Source organism: Heterocephalus glaber, unplaced genomic scaffold (assembly GCF_053883595.1).
Source record: "Heterocephalus glaber isolate CG9 unplaced genomic scaffold, H.glaber_assembly_v1.0 deba00001666, whole genome shotgun sequence".
In the NCBI taxonomy this organism is placed as follows: Eukaryota; Metazoa; Chordata; class Mammalia; order Rodentia; family Bathyergidae; genus Heterocephalus; species Heterocephalus glaber.
The window spans coordinates 15,683,490-15,689,990 of record NW_028258406.1 but is presented as its reverse complement, the minus strand read 5'-3'; positions in this window follow the sequence as shown (position 1 = coordinate 15,689,990).

The following is a 6,501-nucleotide window of genomic DNA, read 5'->3' as shown; positions in this document are numbered from 1 at the left end:
TTGAACCTAGGGCCTTGACGCTGAACTACATCCCTACCCTCTTTTTAAATGTTTTTTTCTGAGTCAGGGCTTTGCTTAGTTGCCCTGGCTGGGCTCCAGCAAATGGTCCCCTGGCCTCAGCCTCCCAGAGTGCTGAGTAACAGGCATGCACTATCATGCCCAGCTCAGAAATGAATCTTTGCTCCTTGCTGCAGCTAGAGTTTCCAAGCATGTGCTGGCAGATCCTCAGGACACCCAAGAGTGCTGTGCCCCTCTTCCCCATCTCCTCCCCAGCCCTTGTCACTGTCAGAGCCTACCCACTGCCACTTATCCCTTTAGGCATTCCTGCTCAACAGAGGGTTAAGTAGGTGAGACCTAAAATACCCAAACTAGATACTCAGTTTGCATTTGTTTCCTGTGGGCTGCTTCTTCCCATGGCTCATCCATTCAGACCACACACTTCTGTCGAAATGCCTCTATATACCAGGCTTGGGCTGGGCTACTGTCTTATGGGTGAGACAGACAGCAAGTGAATGTGAAGTGAACAGTGCAGTAAGAGAACTGGGGGGCAGGGGAGGCTTTTCCACAGTAGCCACCAGGTCTTCTCAGAAAAGATGATGTTGACTTGAGTCAACTTGAACAAATAGATTTGCTTTAAAGTGATAAGGAAACTCAAAAGCCTGGTTGAGACATCAAAAGAAATCCCACCATGAAAGAACTGCCTGAAATATACACTGCGTCTTCCAGAAAATGGAGCAACTTGGAGTATGTTGGGGTAGAAATGCCAGGGGAGCCTGGAAAGCGTGAGCCGAGAGGATGCCTAGGCAGGAAGACTGTCCAGAAGACAGCTAGCTGTGGAGAGGCTGTGCCCATATGATCCAAATGAGTGCCAGCCCAAGGGCCTAGCCTCTTCTAGGCTAACTATTGCTGTTCAATAATGTAACACTATTAGCAGAGCTATGTCCTAGGCACATCAAGAGTTGACAGGAAAAACATGGCCAGTTGTTAGTGAGCTGGCCTGTTCTAAAGCCAGATCTGCCCTGTCTCCTGCTGGAAGACATCCATACAGCTATTTACCAAAGTACAAGGTTTCTCTTGCACCTGAGATGGGGAAAGGCACATCCTCCCAGCTACCCTGATGGAGATGGAGCTGACATATCCTGTTAAAAGGGGCCTCAGAGCAGATTCCTCATCCCAGATCTCAGCCAGTGACCTGCATCCATGAGTCCTCAGCCCAACCCCTACTGGTCTCCCCTTGATCCTGCTGGCTTTTATGGCCTCTTCATTCTCAGGTTGTGCAACTCAGAATCTCTTAGTCTAGAAGCATCTGTTTACATTCTTCCTGTCCCCCCAAAGTAGGAGTTACTACTAGTTAAACAATGGAGTTTGTTGGGAGGGAGGGGTTCTCTCATTTTTATGTGGGTTCTTTATTTTTTATTTTTTATTTTTTATTTTTAGGAGCCAGGCATGGTGGCACAAGCCTGTTATCCCAGAACTCAGGAGGCTGAGGCAGGAGGATCACCAAGAGTTCAAGGCCTGGGTTACATAATGTAGCCTGGACTACATAATAAATTCAAGACCAGCCTAAACTACGTAGCCAGACTATTATGGCTTGTATCTAGGTGTCTCACCAAAGCCTCATGTGCTCATAGGTGAGGCTTTTTGGAGGTGGCTGGATCATGAATGTATGAATATGGATTAAGGGTATGATAAGTACATTAGTCCTCTGATTTATTTTAGCATAGTTCTGGATGTGGGTAATTGGAAGCCCCACCTTGAGTAATAGACTCATAGCATGGATGGAATATAAGGGGAAATGAAGAAAGGAAGGTTCACTGCTCACTGCTTGCTGCTCACTGCTTACTGGGGCTGCTTTTTTCTGCCTGCCCTAGCTCGAACTGTTTCTCCTCTGCAGTGCCCTTCTGCCATACCACCTTGTCTTGGAGCCAGCTGAGTGTGAACCACAATAAACTTTTCCTCCTTTAACTTATGAGTGTCGGGTATTTTGTCCCAGCAACAAGGAAGTAACTAAGACACAGACCCTGCCTCAGTACATAATGATTGCATTCATCATGGGAATGTGGGAAGCACTATCCAAATAGGCTGGGGCGCAGATACAGTGAAAAAGATAGAGAAGTTGGAAGCTAGCTCTGCTTGCACTCTGTGTTTCCAAGCAGATGCATTTTTTGCTACTGTTACCCATGGGCATCAGATTGCAGGTTCTTTAGACTTTAAATGCACACTTGTACCAGCAGCTCTGCAGGGGGCTTTCAGCCTTTGACTGAGGTTACATCACTAGAATCTCAATCCCCCCCCCCCCGACTTCTTGGATTCTTTGTGTAAACCAATCTAATAAATGTCCTCTTATAATTATATATATTCTATTAATTCTGTTCCTCTGGAGAATTTTGGTAAACCCTCTAAACTTCAAACATGGAACCAAGAATCTGTGCTCTTCTGTACTGATGCCATAGCCTTTTAGGAAAGAGATGCTCTAGCAGTCCTGAGCCTGCCTCTCAGCTCCAAATCCATAGATTTTCAGTCCTACTCTGATGGTAGTATGACACATTTCAGTTTTACACTGCTTCACTGCTTCAAGCCATGCTTTCAGAGTGTCTTTCTGTGAGTGTCTGTCTGCACTCACAGATGGCCAGGCAGTCATTGCCCCAGGGGCTACACCTGACCATGTTTATGGACACACTATCTAAGGAAATACACTGTCAGAGCTTCTCACCCAGCTCTAGATTTCTGAACTGAAGACAGGTGCAGCTCAGCAGCCCTAATCAAGTCAGTCTGTGCAGCCAGCTTTCCACGGGGCCTCAGGGATCCTAGCAGACACTTGGAAGACATCAAGGCACCTGGCCCAGAACACACTAGTTCTCAGAATGCTATAGCCTATTGGATGCAGACATTTCTTTCTTTAGAAAGGGCTCACTTCCACAAAAGTGTCTCTCACTGAGGAAGAATGTGGGTCAACATAAGATAATGATTCTACCAAGATTATCCATTCTCCATCCCACAAAATTCCTAATTCCTAGACTCCTAGTGCCATCCCGGGCAAACACATCATCCTACCTGGACTTCTGAGGATTCTAGTCTTCACACTGAGGATGGCTTCTAAGTGACATGGACAATTTACTTGGAAGAAATCCACAATCAGCCATAAGCAGGAAGTTCCTTTGCACTTGATTTTCCCAGGCTTCCCAATAACTCTCTGAGCATATTCAAGTCATAAAATACCCACTTCCTCTATGATTCTGTCCCTTCCCGGTCTCTAATTGCAGTCTAGAATGATCCTTGTCTCTCTGCTATTCTGTGTCAAAACTTAGACCCTCCAGCTAAGGCAGCTAGCTACACCTCATTCTTTAGGGAGCCAGCAGGGGAAGGAAGAGCTAGCTCAGTGGTCGGGCAGATAGCGGTGGGTGACACTGGGTAGTAACAGCAGAGCCCCCTTCCACAAATAGACTCCCCTGCAACACTCTCTGGCTAGCCTTTATTTGTGGGGACTTCCCTTTTCCCTCTTGGTCTCCAGGAGTCAGTAGTGCTTCTACCTCATATTAAAACTCTCCCCTTTTTTCATTCACTGCATAATCATACTATATTGTATTTTTATTTCTTTCTGTTTCTCTGCTTAAGCAAGAAGTCTTCTTAAAATCCATAGGTGTGACTTATACATATTTGCTGCCTCGATGCTTGACACAGTGTCTACATGTAAAAAGTCTGCAATAAATATTTGTGTCAGGTAAGAGGAAAAAGATAAGAGGAAACTTAGAGGCTTATAATTTTCCTTTTATTTATTTATTTATTTTTTTGGTACCGGGATCGAACTCTGGTCCTTGCGCTTGCGCAGCAGGCGGCAAAACCACTGAGCTAAATCCCCGCCCCTGAGGCTTATAATTTTCAAGAGCACATTATATAAGGTCTGTGAATGATAAAATCAGGATTTGCAAATATTTGATCAAACCTAGCAAGGTGAAATTTAATACCAATCCATGTAAATACCTGTATCCCTTTCAAAAATAAACAGAAGTTTAGCACAAGAAAAAGAAAACAGATAAAGAACACGAAAGCTGTCTTCACATACTTGCAGCTTACAACAGAGTAACTCTGTTGTGTGTAGCTCCAAAGAGCAGAACTGGAAGGCTGGCAGTAAGCCCAGGAAAGAAGATTTAGTGGTAGAAATCTGTGTCATTTTTTACGTGCTAAGTACAGTGCCTGGCACAGAGAAATGGCAGCTGTGATTTTTGTTATCACTATTATTACCAGTGTCATAGTCATTGTTTATTGTTTGTTAGAGCTGCCCAACACTCAGCCTTGGGAGGCACTGAGCTTCCATCTCTGGAAATCCAAGGTTATCACAGTCGGAAGCCACCTGTCTGAGATGTTTGTTGATTTGATCCCTAACCCATGTCTTCCCCTTTCCATAATCCTCTGATCCTATGAACCATGTCCTGCATGTCCTGGGTAGTAAAAGCCACAGGTACAATTCCTGGCTGAGCAAACTGTCTTTCCACAAAGAAGCTTTTACCCTCAACATGTCTGCTGCAGTGCGCTTCCTTCGAGCAACCCCCTGAAGAATTTCTTTGATGTTGAAAAATAAAATTGTTTTGTGTAAAGCTCCTTTAATCTTATATAGATACAAACGCCTTGTATCTTTGGGGCTATGCCAAATTGCTCTTCGTTTTTTAGAGTTAATCATATTAAAGAAAGCTCTGTTTAATCCTCATTGCTGTTTACCAGAGATGTTAAATAATACTGCACCTGTTCCTTGCCATTTCACCATACACCCTTCCTGGAATCACAATTGTGAAAAAAAATACATCAGCAAATTTAAGCTGGACAATGGAGCCTCACTTCTGGTTTAATGTCACAGTTGTAGTAGTGATCTTTTGTAAGTCTTGATCTCGGTTTCTTAAAGAAAAGGGCAAGAGGAGCTTGCATTTTATGAAGAATGATATGATGGAGTTGTTTCATTAAGTATTCAATTTAATACAGTTACTTATGATAAACCGTCATTATTGCTCAGAAAAAAATGGGGCTCCTATAGAGCAACTATCTGTTGGGTCTTCTCAAAGAATATAGGAAACTCTTGTCCTTAACTAGATTATCTAGGGTGTAAAATATGTTTTTGTGTGTAAGTGTATATATGCATATATACTGATCAAAATAAAATTACTGGCTCCCTCCTTCCCAATGTACTTCTGGATCCTCTCCATTCAAACCTATCAGTGAATGACCCCAACACCCACCCATAAGAGATAATCATTCATTTATTCTTTTTGTTAAATATTGAGCTCCTACTATGTGCCAGACACTATTCTAGCTAATTACAAGTGTAATTATGAATAAGAAAGAACAGTTTCTATTCTCAAATATAGAAACCCAGGAACATGATACATTCAGGAGTGACAAATGCTAGGAGAAAATTAAGAAAAAAGAGATGAGATACATAGTGTCTGGGGAGGGACAACAATTTTAGATCACTTGCTGAGGGAAGCCTCAGTGGAGAGCTAACATTTTGACTGGAATCCAGGAAGGAAGAGCCACGGATTTGAAGCTCTTCAAGTGGATGAAGATCTTTACAGATGATGGGAAAGGCAATGGAAGTGCCTAGGCCATGGCAAGGAGAGTCTAGAGAGGAAGCAGAACCAGTGTGGGCAGGCTTAGAGGGCTTTCAAAGGGAAGCCAGGACACATTTTAGGCAAGGGCGTAACATAACGACCTACAGTGGTATCTCAGTTTATGAACTTAATTTGTTTTACAATTTGGGGGAAGATGGCTGCGCTTGTGTTTGTGTGGGGAAGATGGCCATGGTTGTGTTTTCGAACAGAAGCAAAATTTTGTCTCTTTTGTTTGTGAACTGAATTGTTTCAAACAGAAGCATCCGTGAACCAAGGCATTATTGTATGTTTTCAAAAGATTGCCACTAAAAAATGGATTGTTGGGCCAGGGATTTAGCTCAGTGGTACCCTGCCTGCCTCGAAAGCTCAAAGTCCTGAGTTTGATCGCTGGTACCAAAAAAAAAAAAAAAGAACGGATTGTTAGATAGCAAGAACTGAACAAGCGAGACTGTTATAGAAAACGGTGATTTTTATACAAGGGTGATCAGGTGATGGGAAAAATGAGTTCAGGGAATTTGGAAGGAAACAGAACCAAGAGAACTTACTGATGATTGTTGAGGGGAGGGGAGGATGAAAGAGAGTGGAATCAACAATGACTGTTGGGAGGACTAGGAGTCATGAGTGAATTATGCCAGAGGTTCCCAAACTTTCTCAGCTTACAGCAACCTTCATATCTGGTGAATTTTTCATTGTACCCCTAGGCCAAAAGTTCTCTAATGGCTCCATTTATTAAGTAGTTACAGCCAATAAATCAATGAATACTTCTGTCTTATCCTTGTGTCACAAATTTATGTCTCAATTTAATACACAGAAATAGAAAGAAAAATAACGCTTTTATTTCATTCTTTAAAAGCCACAATGGCTTATAATGGAACATACGTGTTCACTGAACAGTGTCCAC